Here is a 12,968-nt window from a genome sequence, read left to right on the forward strand (position 1 = left end):
GTAGTTCTGCTTTAGTCCTGGCTTAAGGCTTAACTTACTGCTTTAGCATGTTAAACTGTTCGAAGACTTTTAAATCAACGGGCTATGAGTCTTTAAAACCGATAAGAAATTCACGAAAGAAATGTAAGAGGGGGCGTGAAAATTACCAGTGTACATTATACAGCGTCACCTAGTAATGCTCGTAAACTGTCACTTGTAAAAACGAGAAAATCTCGAGAATTCTAGCCACCTGTCCACAATGCGTTAATTACAGACAAAAGTTCAACTTTTGTTCCCTTGAGTTTTACTTAACTGCCATCCTCCATAAAATTGAACGTATTCATCGGTCTTTAATATGCAAGTCTACATACTTTCAAACATGTAGTTCAATTCATGCTTTCAAACACTTTTTTTTAGTTATGCATCAGCAAAGCGTGCTGCTCATACGATTCCTTTAATTTCTCGCAATGATTTTTCAATATACAGTACTTAAAAGTTTGAGCAAGAGCATAGAGCACGTACTTATACATTCTTCTGATCCCTTTCATCGTTACTGCAGGTGATCCTGGCTGTTGAATCTCAAGAGGATTGCGGAAGATTTCAGTGTGAGGCAGATGAATGCTGCATCAGAGGCAGAAGATGTAGACCACTACTAAGAGAAGGTAAGGCATCAACTCTTACTCACCAAGTTAATCAAGGACGCTCGTAATGGGGTGGTTTCCGTTTCCCTCAGTCAAAAGTACTACTTTTAGTCATTGAAATGGATAGAATGAGCAAAAAAAATAGCATGGACCCAGAAAATACTTTCATTTTTCCAACAGTTTTTTTTAATTAATATTTTAAAATATCCGATTTTTCAAACATGGCGTGGTCTTGATGACGTCACAAATGATGCACTTGGCGCATCTTTCCACCACGATTCTACGTTATGGTAATCAAGAAGCGAATTAGAATTGCGTTCTACGCTTGCTATCAACCATATCGTTGCCAATATACGTGAGTGAAGATGAGAATTAAATATTTTGTTCTGTGAATGGCAACAGTGAATGGCATTTCATCATTTGTGATCTGACGACGTCATCGGACAGAAGTCGGAAACAATAAAAGCACTCCGATTTAAGTATTTTTTTCAGAATATTAAACTTTAACAAATTATTTTAAAAATGGTCAGATCCTATGTTTTTAAGCATGCTCTTTCAGAAAAAGTAGTTTTAAAATTTTGGAAACGACCCCATTCTGAATCAATCTAATAAGAGATTAACTTAATACTAATTTTTAAAGGAACTGCCATGTTTTACTGCAATCAAAAAATGCCTATTTCGTTCAACATATTTTTACAAATTCTGTAAATAGTAATTATTGTAGTAACGTAACCTGTAAATAGTTTCCCGTAATGAATATACAGCCCCTATACATTCGGCTGAAGTATACGATCCCCCTATTTCTTTTTCGTTCATTGATAAAATTTGATAACGGTCTACGCATTTCGAGAAACATTTCGAATGTTGTGGAATCTTTTCGATGTTTATAAAAGCGTCCCGCGTGATAAAAAGTTTAGTTTCGATTGAGAATTCGAACTGAGAGTGTATTAGCTCTGTTTATTGCGAGCCATTTTCGCTGTGTTGTTTTCGTATTTGGAAGTAAATACGTGTGTAACCGTTGAGTTTACGGTGTTGAACGATATTTGCTTAATTGCTGATGATTAATTTAGCAGTTGTTAACGATTTCTTCTGTACTTACGGAACGGAAAACTTGCACATTGATACCTAATAACATGAAAAAAAATTTTTAAAAATTATAAATAATTTTTGAAATCGCGCAAGAGCCCTCAAGTTGAAAAAACATAGAGAAAATTTTTAAAGACGTATATGTTTTTATAAAATAATTTATTTCATTTCTAATAGTATAAAAATACACTTTGTAGTTACCGAAATGTGTAGAAAAAACTTGGAGGCACATTATCGATCATTTGAATTCAAGCAGAAGGACTTAAAATACCAGTTTTAAAATACCAGTTTTAAAGTAAAAGTTATATCATTTCAAAAATTCTTAAGCTGGCATAAAACTATAAAATATACTATTAAACATCCTTTTTAATGTTTTACACACATTTCTCTTATGCTGGAAAGACTCAGGATTCACCCCACGAAAGACCGGCATTTCAATTTTCAATCTTTTCTTGCAACGAATATTCGTAAACCGTAAAAAATGTTTGGAATGACAAATTGGCTCAGTAAAGGAATGAAAGAGTAAATAATTGTTATTAATATCCAAACGGTGTGTATGTGTATGCTTTTCATTTATTTGTTTTTTAAAAAGTTTTTTAAAAGTAGTTTGTAGTTGCTGCCTTTTGAAAGAAGTAGTTGTAGTTAACTACATTTGTAATAGAGTAGTTGTAAGTGTACTTCGCTACAAAAAAAAATAGTTTTTCCACCCCCACTGATTTGCTCTCATAATCTAATACATAAACACAGCCTCCTAATGAGCAGTTTTTTGATGTTTTGATTCAAAAGAGTATTTTCTGCTACATGTTTGCAAAAAATTAAGTAGCAATTCTCTTGTCATGCCTCATTGTTTCGTGATTCGTAACGAGTATTTCTTTATTTTAGGACAAATATGTGGTATCGGTAGCCAAGAATCCACATTACGCTGCAAATGTGCTGCAGGATTAGAATGCGTAAGTGTTCTTTTCTTTAAAAAAAAAAAAGAAAAAAATTACAGCAATATATATTTTCTACGTTAGTCGCCTGTGATCGCCTGCATTGTTACTGCAGTTCGTTCATATTATTTTTTAATGAATAATTTTAGATTCCTTTTAGAGAGGCGAATTAAACTTTTATTTATTGAATAGCTATGGTAAGTTCTTTAGCACTGGCTTAGAGGCGTTAACTTACTGCTTAACTGTTTGCTTAGTTTTAATTCAATTTTTATAAAGTTATTCGTCCTTTAATAATATTTTTCTTGTTAAAATAGCAAATGACATTGTTAGTTAATATTTTACAAAATTAAACTGGTTATTAATACTAATAAGATATGTATAGAACTTATAATATTTTTTAAGGTGAACATATATTTTTTATAGTATTTTTTTTCTAACCTCGATTTTTCCGGCATGCCGGAAAGAACCAGGCAAGTGTTATTGAAAACCTGGTGATCCTCGAATTTTGCGGCATGCCGGATAATCAAAATTATGTAAAAGAGCTTTAAACATTTAAAGTGTTTAACAGAATGGTAATATTTTGATTTTTCAGACTGGAAGAGTAATCAGAAGATGCGCTAAGCCGGAAGCGACAACACCGGGCACGAATTCAACATCCTCTGGATAATCTAACGCATACAAAACTAGGGACATGCAATGGCAGCATACGTTAGAGTCCAAAACTAGGTTAAAACATTCAGAAAAGCATCTAAGGAAATTTTGAAATTCAGCTACTTTTAATTTTGAACGGATTGCAATGGAAAAAGTCAAGTGATTCGTCGATAAAGTTAGTTCAAATAATAAAGCCTTTGATGCAATATAGAGAAACAGCACTCAAAATTTTGTATACATGAATAAATAAATAAATATGTTGCTTTGAATTTCCAATGGCATTTAATGTTCATGAAAACATATTGATTATTTCAATTAGAACATTTTTTTTTTTTTTTTTTTAGAATTGCTTTGTGCAAAATTCTGTTTTAAACAGAATTAAATTCTGAAAGTGCCATGTTGGATTTATTTTTAAGAGTTCATAAATGATATTTGGCAGAAAATTATTCAAGAATCTTAGAATCTTAACACTTTTCTTTTAGATTATTATTCTATTAAGTTCATTACGCAGATTGTTGCAACGTATTGGGGGAAAAAATTGAGTCTTTCTCCAAAAATATTTACGTACCGGTATTTAATTAAAAACCTTCGTACAAATTTCCAAAATATAAACTATTGCACAGTCCAAACCTATTGTAAAGCATTTCCCATTTAGCATTTTTATTTTCAGCACTATTTCTGTGATATAGACATTTCGATTTCTTCAAATAGTGTTTTTTTTTTTTTTTTTTTGTTAATGAGCTTTGTCTTTTTAAACTTTAGATATCTACTTTTATTTCTTTTTAATTTAAATTGTTGCAACTGTCACTAATTATCTACCAGCTTTCCTTAGGAAAAAAGTTTAAAAACTGAAACCCGACTATGGCAAAAAACATTAAAAGGTAAGAAACAAGGTAGATGCTGTTTGATATCATCGTCTTATTGAGGAAAACTTATAAAAGTCATTTGATATGTTAGATATTCTTATTAATTTATTTCTATTTAAATCATCTGTCACTTTCACATTAATAGCATGGCAATTCAATCCAAATGCCGTTGTCGTGCGTTGTCAACTACAGATTTTTCTTTTTAAATCTACGCATAACTACGGAATTTGAACTGAACTATAATGTTATTGATGTAAAAGTTACAGAGGATGTCAATAGAACTAAATAAATAGGAATATCTAACATATCAAATGGTTTGTTTTACTCAATAAGACAATGATATCAAACAGCACTTACCTCGTTTCTTACCTTTTCGTGTTTTAGGCAGGGTTGTCAATTTTACTACCGTCAGTAAAAAATGTTAATGGCATTGTTAAGAATGTGGTCCAGGTTTTCCAAGGCCAGTTGTCTAAGATGTTCTAGGATGTAGTGTTTCTTTTTAACAAGAGAACTTAAGTTAAAGTAAAAGTAAACCCTGGGGAGACCATCTGCAGGATTTAAGCGAGTTGGGTTCAACTTTACAATTAGGTATCCGTAGAGAGGCGGCCAACTGAAAGGGTTGTTTCTTTTTAATCTTTGATGATAACTCCAGCTGTTAAGATACTTGGAGGTCTTGTTCTCGGAGCCATAACTAAAGAGTAGGTTACAATAAGTTCTAAAACCGACTGGTTAAAGCACATATTAATGAAAAACGTTCATGCACGCTTTTCGGTGTCACAAGGAACCACTTTCTCAATGCTGGAAAGTTCTTGAGTTTCCAGACGGTAAGCAGCAGTAAGTAATTGTGAATCACAATAAGACCGAAAAGTTCCCTGTAGCTCCAAACAACTGCATCAAACCCTATGTAGCTAGTGCAACCGTTGCCATGGTACCGGGGCCCGTAAGGTCAAGGAAGCCTGTGCTTCTCAAAAACCGAGCTGACGAGCCATCACATGACTCCATTTTAGGCCAATTTAATGATAATAGTGCCTTAGAGTAAGGAAAGAAACACTTTAAATACTTGTACCCCAAGTTTAATGCGAACTGAAACATAAAAAACATTTTATACAGATTCATTTTATCAATGTTGGACATTTTAATTTGATTCAATGGTTAACTCTCTAAATATCACCAATAGTGGCCAAAATAAAACGAAATTAAAACCAAAAACCAAAAGTTCTAAAAAAAAACTTGGCAAAAAAACTTGGCGATATATCGCCAAATGTTTGCCAAATTATAACATCACTTCAGTTTGCAATGAAACTAGCAATGATTTCCCTACAAAAAGATGTAAAAGACCCCCTTTGGAACATCCGAATGCAACCAAAAAGGGAGGTGCACAACTGGAACCCACTAGGGGTCTACGTACCAAAATTCAACTTTCTAGGACATACCGTTTTTGAGTTATGCGAGATACATACGCACATACGTACTTACATACTACAGGTGGGCACTGTCGCTCTTTTGAATGATCCGATCATCAGAGGTTCGTTCATTCTTTGATCCGTTCATTTAACTCGTTCATTTGAACGACTTCGTTCATTTAAAAAAGTTGTTGCAGGAGATCTCTCTGCATGACATACTCACATACATTCGAAATGTTTCATTAGATCAGTACTAGTCTTTGAAGGAAAAATTACTAAAATCATCTAAAAATAAGAAAATAGGCCTATGAAAAATGAATCAATAGATGTATAAAGCAATTATAATTCATTTCCTAAGACATTTCTCAGTTGCCGAATGCTAAGATAGGTTTTTCATTCCAAAAATCGCAGGTTCCATTTCAGCATTTCACAAAATTAAGTTATTAAAAATTTTGATTAACTGTTTGTGATGTCAGAAAATTTTCAAAATTGAACTTACGTGAAATTACGTGAAAAATAAAAATATATCTCTAAGTGTAGTATGTTCACAGGTGAAAATAAAACAAAAAATAATTTTGAATGCGTACTTTCGGTTACATTTTAAAAAATGTAAATCACGAAATAAATAAAAAAGAACTGCAAAAAAAAGAAAGAAAGGAAAGAAAAGAAACAGTCTGTAACATAAAACACGAGTATGAAGAAATGTTTTTTAAACGTTTTTGTTTATGTACGTTAAATATACATAAACTTAAAAAAAATATTGTTTCATAAAACGTCTGCTTTTTAAATGAAAACTGGAGGAAGTTGTCGAAACTGACCTTTTTTCCCCCAAAACAAACATCTGTTAACCATGACAACTATCCAAAAAAGAGAGGTGCGTTCCTTGAAAAACTTTTTTTCCAGCTTCAGCACTGTATACGTACATATAATATTACCAATAGCGAAAAAAAAGGTAACAACAAATATATTGATAACTCAGCCGGACTACCAGATAATTTAATTTAAAAAATAAGAGCCTCATAAGTATTAATCCTTACTAAAAATCTTTGGTTTTAAAATGTAAAATAAGCGACATGGAAATCGCCAAGTTAGAAATAAAGCCGAATCAATATAGGGCGAGATCCCACTAAAATTAACCTACCGTCATCGAGTTTCCAAAAATTGTTACCATAGATGAAGAGTAAAGGTTAGAAATAAAACGTGAAAGTAAAAATTTCTACCCCTTTCACGTGAACTAGGCCGGGTTGCCAAGGTTTGAAAGATGCTTCAAAATGAGTAACTTACCCTCATTGAGTTTCCGAAAATCGTTATCATAAACGAAGAGTACAAGATGGAAGTTGTTCGAAGTTTCAATATTGAAACTTTGAAAAGCGGCAACGCTGTGATTGGATCACTTTGCAACCTTTACCATCGGTTTTGTAATATGGTAAGAAACTTGGTTAGAAACCGGAAAAAAAGTAGACAACCTTACTTTAACGTTTTATTTACATCTTTTACTCTTCATTTATGACAACAATTTCCGGAAACTCGATGAGGGGTAAATTATTTCCCTTTATCCCCTGACAACCTTGATTAGGGAGCCGAAAACTGTAGTCAACCTTAGTTTAGCGTTTTATTTCCATCTTTTACTCTTCGTTTATGATAACGATTTTCGGAAACTCGATGAGGGTAAATTACTCATTTCTAGGCACCTTTCAACCCCTGGCAACCCTGATTAGTTCACGTGAAACGAGTAGAGATTCTTACTTTCACGTTTTATTTACAACTTTTACTCTTCATATATGGTAACAATTTTATGAAACTCGATGAGGGTAGGTCAAGCCTAGGTTTCCTTAGGGCGGCTTCCTTCGGCTTCCTTTATCTTAGACCATGTGGATGATAATTGATAGCAAGGATGTTATGGAAGACAAAAGGATATCGCCAGAAAAGTGATGAAAGGTATCTTTAGAAATAATTTTGGCGACAGAAAGCGTGAGAAGAATTTTAGCTTGTGCGTGGACAGAAAGTGGAAATTTCAAACATTTTGTTAGTAACCCAAACAAGAAAACATTTCTAGTGGATACATTGGAAAATTGCAAATGAACTGCAACGGTAAAAGAAAAAATATGAATAAAACAGAAAGTAAAAAAGTTCGACTATCGTAATGCACTGAGAAAAAAGAATTTGAGGTTGCCAAAAAGTTCAAAAATTGAAGATGAATGTAATCTTTACTAATAATAAAGATGAAAGTCTCTCTGTCTATATATCTGGATCTCTGTCTGTCTGGATATCTGCGACGCGCGTAGCGCCTTGACCGTTCGGTCGATTTTTATGAAATTTGGCACAAAATTAGTTTGTAGCATGGGGGTGTGCACCTAGAAGCAATTTTTCAAAAATTCGATTTCGTTCCTTTTCTATTCCAATTTTAAGAACATTTTCCCTATCAAAATTATCATAAGATGGACGAGTAAATTACCAAGTTATCATAACGTGAAACCGTAACATGGGCAAGCCAATTAGCGAGAAATCCACCATACATTATTTGTAAATATAAAGGCGAACCAAAAAGCCTTTTTATTTTCTACTACGGGCAAAGTCGTGCAGGTATCACTAGTTCAGAAATAAAAAGCGATTTTTGTCACAAGTGTACCAATTCAGGGCTCCAAACTGCTCACCGTTCAAAAAAATGGTCGTTCATTTTTTATGTGAATGAACGGATCCGTTCATTTTAAGGATTCGTTCTTTTTGACTCGTTCGATCATGAACGACACATCCCTAATATACAACTTTTCCTTCCACAAATATTATTTGTTTTAACAAAAGTTGAAATCGACCCTCCCTAATCTATTTTATAATCAGGGATGTAATAGAGACCCCCCCCCCCCAGACTACCATTCTAAGGGGGAGGTCATGCTAACGAATGATACCCCCCCCCCCTTCCCCTCCGAACAAACCTACGGTTTGGGTACGAAACATTTCTTAAAATGCTTAGGTGTCAATAAAAAGCACCTAATCGGTCAGGAATAGGGCTAAACGTTGCAAATTAATTTCATAAGCAATAAAAGAAGAAATTTCGAAACTTTAATTTCAAAAATAATTAATGAATTGAAAAGACACCTGAAATCGTTTACATTTTATTCATTTCATTCACCCATTGTTTGATCACAATGTGGACGTATAATATAGTCGATGGTTTAGGGGGGAGGGGTCATGACTCCATGATCCTTCCCTTGTATCCACCAAGTAATTACACGTTATTAGAAGTTAAAGTATTTTAAAATATTTTATTACATTTACAAGTAAATTAGGATTATCGTGCAGTAAAATAATTAAAAGGGATTTTTTTTTTTTTTTTTTTTTGAGCAATCACGATTGTGCTTATTGTTCTCACTTGACTGTTTTGATGTGCTATCATTTTATTTTCCCGCCAGCACCCTCTGCAGCACCACCGTCGACCGGCTACTCACGATGCTGCTCCTCTAGCGAAAACCGTCTAAAGGTTGCGTCACTTACTTGCCTACACTTACACTTACACACACAAATACACCTACACACACACACATACACCTACACACACATACACCTACACACACACATACATCTACACACACATACACCTACACACACATGCATCTACACATACACATACACCTACACACACAAAGACATACACACACGCATACATACCGACACTAGGGTGGTCCAAAAATGGCCCTTTTAAAAAAAATTCTGATTTTTATTGGTCCTACCCCCTCATTTGGTTCCATCTGAGTAAAAACTAATTATTGTGAAGTTTGAGCTCATAATTTTAACATTTTAGAGGTAGCTCAACAGCCTCAAAGTTCCGCGTTTTACCATTTTATGCAATAAATGCAGATAGAAATAAAACTGACACTAGGAAAAGTATATAATTTTATTTAATAAACATTGCCGGTGTTTTGCAAGTTAAAAATAGTTAAACAATAATAATATTTCAACAGTTATGTATATGGCTTTCCTTAGTACACATTACAAAATCTGCTTTTTACATTCGGGATAAGCTCGTCGATGTTCTTCGACAACTTGCAACAAGAATTGCAATTGTTCTTCATTGCGTTTCATTTTTCCATTAAACTCTTTCATAAGGGCTATACCCCTTTTAGCATTATCATTAACCACTGAAATTCCTTGAATAATCCTTTTTGCTTTCTTAAAATCTTCCTGAAGCTCCCAGATTTCTGGATCTATGTAAATGAAGGTATCAGGTAAACCCATGCTGTGAAAAAATGAAATTGACCCCTTTGTAACAAGTTCTTCAAATTTCATATCCATGAAATGTTTTAGCAAAATCTTAAGGCGCTTCACCACATTATTTTTTCTCTTTACTTCATTCATCAGTGTGGCACTTTATTGTCAAAAAGGGCTAATGCCACGAGCTCTTCTGACAAATACCAAAGGTGACTGGCAAATTTCTGCATTGCAATTTTAATTCTGTCTTTATCAATCTTTTTATACTTCAATAAATATTTCATTAAATTAAAATTGTTATACGGTGCATTTTGAGGCATAGAAGCAGTCATCCAAGCCTTTAAATACACAGGTACAACTAATATGCATATTTTTGCAATCCCTTTTCTTCTATTGATGTGATGATAAATTGACAGCTAAACATCCATATTTTGAAACAATACAAAAGTTTGTACATCCATCTAGCATGATGCATAGCCCCAAGTGCTACAAATTTGATTCCACGCAGAGGGGCTTTATTGAGAAATATTAAGCATAGTTCAAGACATTCTCAATAGTCGTCTCTCGCTTGGGTGTGTCATGTAGTAATCTTTCAGCAAATACTATTGTACCATTCTTTACGTCTGTCACTTGTGCTAAAATGTCCTTATTATTATTCCTATGATGTATTTGTCTTTGTCTATGAATTCCCAGTAGGCCTGGAATCGTTTAAAAAGAGGTACATCTGATGCGGAAGAAAAACCCAAACATTTATTAAACACCCCAACAATAATTAATTCCATAATATGATGTCGACATGGAAAATATAGTGACTTTTTCTTTAGTTTTTGCTCTAGTAAATCACAGGTACCGGTGCTTTCCCCAGTATTGACACTCGTTGTGTCAAAGCAAAAGCTTTGTCAGTTAGGCCCCAGTCCTGCAAAGCTTCATAAACTGCAACAGCTTGACTTTATCCAGTTCCTGATGCAAATTTAGATACTGTAAGTAACTGATGGCATTTTCCCCAGATACTATGACAGCTCTTTGCTCCTTCAGCAACTACAAACATAACACTGCGATCTGAAACTTTTGTCCTGTCCAAAGCTGCTGCCGAATGTGATGTCATAACTTTCTTTCGCTTTTTACATTCTTTTGCTAAAAATGGTACTTGTTCTTCAATGATAACTCTTCTGATTCATTAGGAAAAATCAATTGCACAGTGACTTCCATTTCTTCACACTTTTGTTTCATTTGTTGCGATCTTTTGAGCCCTGCCTTTTTCCTTAGATCTACCATTTTTTCAGTTTTCTCAAGCAGCTTCTCTACGCCTAGCATTGATCCTCGCCTTTCTTTCTCACGCTGAGCTACCAAGAACTCTCTATCTTCAGAAATTTTTATCATGTTCAGAGCATTAGCATATGCTATATCAAAAAGATTATCCAAGTTGGAAACCAACTCACCTTCTTTATTTTTTTTGTCATTGTACTTCTGTTTTTTTTTTTTTTTTTTTTTCCTTCAATAACTTCCATTGTTCATAAAATTTTTCTAATTTGGGCTGACAGTTTCGGGGTCTTTGTATAGGTATTCTGGTTTTCTGCCAAAATTTTGTTATTTCTTCTATTGTGTTTCTTGAAGATTCTCTTACAGTTTTCTTTAATTCAGTATGGTTATGAAGAAACATACCCAACGCCATACGAATTGAATTTAGTTTACTTCCTGTCAGCTCACTTATGGTTGAACTAAGAAGATAAACCTCTGATTTTGATGTAGTTGATGTATTTGCCATGCTCAGTTATTTTAAAATAAAGAGAAACATGAATTTCAAAAATAAGTGCAAGCTGCCATTCCAATAGTGGGGAAAACAAAACCGAAACAATTATGAATATATTTGATAGTCACAGTTACAGTTAAGAGCGTATTTGATGGTTACAGTTAGGAATATATACATAAGCAACAACAAGTTGAAAATTTATTCTATCACGACTGTTAAAGGAATAGATTTTATGTATTTATATCTACAAAAGTATTTTTATAATGGCTATTGTTAAGTCTCTATATAAAATAGCAATTTTATAAATCAATTGTTCTCTTGTTAATAAAAATAGCAATTGTATTTTACCTTACTTAGTGAGTTCAATGGTCATGTGTCGTACGCGTTCTATTCAGCAATGATGAAAACTTCATCTGTGTTGAGCTACCTCTAAATATTATCGAAATGTTTTCAAATTTTGTCTGATTTATTTTTTAATGCATTGGAACAAAATGGGAGGGTAGGACTCAAAAAATGTTCACCTTCGAAATTTTGGACCACCCTAACAGACACACAAACACATACTCGCACCTACACATACACACAAGTACCAACACATACACATACCCGCCCCCCCCCGCCCCCACACACAAACACACATACGCACAACTACCCACACACACATACACAAACCGCCCACACACAGACAAACATACCCCCTCACACACACACACACAAACACACACGCCTACATACACAAACACACTCGTGATTGCGAAAAACATAATTTGAATTCAAGATGTCAAAGTTCAAATTATTTTTTTTTTTTTTTTGAGCAATCACGATTGCTTATTGCTTTTATTTGACTGTTTTGAAGTGCTATCATTTTATTTTCCCACCGCCACCCTCTGCAGCATCACCGTCGACCGGTTCTTCACGATGCTGCTCCGATAGCGAAAACCGTCTCCAGGTTGCATTCATATCCTACATACACACACACACACAAACACATACACACACACGCATACATACAGACACCTACACATACACACACAAACACATACATACATGCATACATACAGACAACTACACATACACACACACCATACACACAACTACCCATATATTCATGCATGCACACAGACACAAACACATATGCCTACACACACATACACATACCCAACCCCCACGCACACAAACACTCATACACACAACTACTTACACACTCATGCCTGCACACAGACACAAACACACATGCCTACACACACATACACATACCCCTACACGCAAACACACATACCCCCCCCCCCACACACACAAGCACACACGCCTACATACACACACACACACTCGTGATTGCGAAAAACATAATTTGAATTCAAAATGTCAAAATTCAATTTTTTTTTACGCTGATTTTATTTTCCCACCAGCACCCTCTGCCAGCACCACCGTCGCGTCGGCCGGCCTCACGATGC

The 12,968-nt window shown here is 34.3% G+C and overlaps 1 long non-coding RNA gene across 1 annotated transcript; it reads left to right on the plus strand.

Annotated features, from left to right (window-relative positions):
- The first annotated feature begins 527 nt into the window (after positions 1-527).
- Positions 528-3,558, plus strand: LOC129233555 (uncharacterized). Its single transcript, XR_008581470.1, has 3 exons — positions 528-641; positions 2,589-2,656; positions 3,231-3,558. It is a non-coding gene; the product is annotated as an uncharacterized LOC129233555 (long non-coding RNA).
- Positions 3,559-12,968: the final 9,410 nt, after the last annotated feature.

The sequence above is a fragment of the Uloborus diversus genome, unplaced genomic scaffold, assembly GCF_026930045.1.
Source record: "Uloborus diversus isolate 005 unplaced genomic scaffold, Udiv.v.3.1 scaffold_519, whole genome shotgun sequence".
In the NCBI taxonomy this organism is placed as follows: Eukaryota; Metazoa; Arthropoda; class Arachnida; order Araneae; family Uloboridae; genus Uloborus; species Uloborus diversus.